A 2,500-nucleotide genomic window follows, 5' to 3' on the forward strand; every position below is an offset into this window, starting at 1 on the left:
TCGTTCGGGTGCCAACTAAAAAGTCATTAATGAAAATGGATGCCAATCAACGGAAACTACGATCAGTCCCAGTGGCTGGGATATCTTGGGTCAGCCATCGGCCATCATTGGCCGCCAATCAGAAACCTTGAAAATTACTCTCATTAAATGTGTTAGCTGATGACTCTCGATATGACGCCTTCTGCTCCAACCCCTTGGAGTGAGGAGCCTTGGAAAAACGAGCCTATTCTGCACGGGGTTGGATTATGCTTTGGTCACATTAACGCTCAAAATTGTCCTCACCCCGGTTTGCTTGGGATCGAATCCTGCACCGAGACCGATGGGACAGCTTACGGCCCGGAATCGTTCTCATTACGCCAATTTGGCATTGAAAGACCGGAAATAATTGAATCTGGGACGGCGAAAAGTTTATTTCGAATCAGGCGAACCAACGAATTCATCGGCCGAAGGAGGGAGGGGCGCTGGTGATTCAACCCGGGCCGGCCCCAACAATCGGCAAAATTGCTCCATCAAGTCTCGGGTTTGTATCGAAAGTTTCTCTCGCCTCCGGACGAAAGGAAAAGTTCGTCCACACTTTGACTCGAGGCGACTGACGAGACGTTCCCTCGAACTCCCGCCGACTCTTGACGCCGCATGCACTGTCACTTGGAACCGTATTTTGAAGGGGAAGGAATGGGGATGGGATGCGATGGGGTGGGTGGTTTGAGGGATGTTGTCAGCTTGATGACTTTCCTTCTCTCTTCGATGACTTCCAATCGATGTACCGGTGCTCTGAGGATGACTGATCGAATGCCGATCCGGCCTCTTGGCCGACAAGGAGGCCAGGGTCAGAAACTTTTCAGTTGTTTGAGTACAGTCGGTTTTGCGGAGATTGGAATTAAGGTTTTGTTAATGCAGGGACCAACGAAGAAAACGAACGGACAGAGCTCGGCTTGCCGGGTGCGGTGAGCGATCAGCTACGTCTTGTCCGCAAGTGACAACGATAAGCGATGTTTTGAGAAAATCTGCCTTATTTTTCCTCCTAGCACAATGAACTTACTTTGGGGCTGATGGCTGGCGTTCTATGATCTGCTTTACTTATACATAAAGCGTACATTCTTTTGGAGAGTTGAGAGGTTTAGATTCGATTTTCTTTGTGGCAGCTTTAAGGCACTGGAATTATCATGTAGCGTAAGAGTAGCGGAGTTTTGGGGCTTTTCTTTGTGCAAATTGATCAAGCTAATTCACTCTTGCTTGCTTTCAAAATAATTATTCTTGCTTGTTGCTTCCATGTTGAGTCATAGATTGCCTTTGACAGATCAAACGCACCTTGCGAAACATGTAAAACAGGTTACGGTGGTTCTAAACATATTGTAGTCATCGGTAGATACCTTTCATCGCTATTTTATAAGCTTCCCAATGAATGAATTTTCTTTTAAGGTTTGTACAGTTGAAAACATTAGATAAAAATCAAAGCTACTCAAATATTAATCAAACAGATGTTTGTACAAGTACTATAACACTGACGAAATGGAAAATGAATATGTATTTGAACCCTCTCAGCTGAACTTCAATAATCAGAATTGTGTAACTCCAATCATAATCTCCAGGATGGAGCAATTTTGCCTCCAATCTATGCCAAATCGAGCCAACAAAATGATAAACCGCAGGAAATGAAATGAAAACTGCAACAAATGAAGCGTGAGTTGCCGGTCTAGTATCAGATATCAATCGAAGAAGAAATATGCCCGCAAATTCATTTACCTGAAGTATGTTTCGCCCACCTTGCTTCAAAGGACAAAAGGAAGCTCTTGGACCCCGCATCTTTTGCGGGCACCCCGAGGCAGTGCAACAATGCACACCGCACACTGTAAAAGGGCTACCCTTTCATTCCATTCTATCCAACTCCCCAGCTTTAGACGAAGTGTTAGCAGCTGCAAAAGAAGAATCTGCCCACGGTATGCGATAACAATAACTTCTTTCGCGGCCGAGACCGAGAAGCTGCTGCTGCCGGTGCCGCGAGTATAATCTTGATCAGGCACCGCTGTTGGAGGGGCAACCGGACAGGAGATGGGGCAGCATTTTGTTGAAAAGTCAAGTAACCACTTCACCAGTACCTCTCACCAGCCGGGGGTTTTCGCTGCCCTTGGAAAAGAGAGCACACCCTTTCGATCCCACTCTCTCCGGGGGTAAATGAAAAAACCGGTGCGCAAAGTGATGGCCGCCTGAATGCATATTGCTTCTCGTGCACCTGCCCCGGCGAAATGGTCGAGACAGAATGGAATGGAAAAGGAGAGACCAGTGCTTCTCCCGGACCGTCTTCAGCATCTCGCGGTGCTTCAGTTGGTAGCCGTTGCCTTGGTGGCCCCGCTGTGCCAGAAGGTGGTTCGGTAAGAAGTCAAAACACCTTCTGCAGGTGGAACAATAGTGTCTGTTCATTTTTTTTTACGTTGCCCGCACTTTGCAGTGGCCTAAGGTAAACCTCATGGCCATCCTCTACACATGCACGGTGCCGTCTGCT

This window comes from Anopheles aquasalis, chromosome 2 (genome assembly GCF_943734665.1).
Source record: "Anopheles aquasalis chromosome 2, idAnoAquaMG_Q_19, whole genome shotgun sequence".
NCBI lineage: Eukaryota > Metazoa > Arthropoda > Insecta > Diptera > Culicidae > Anopheles > Anopheles aquasalis.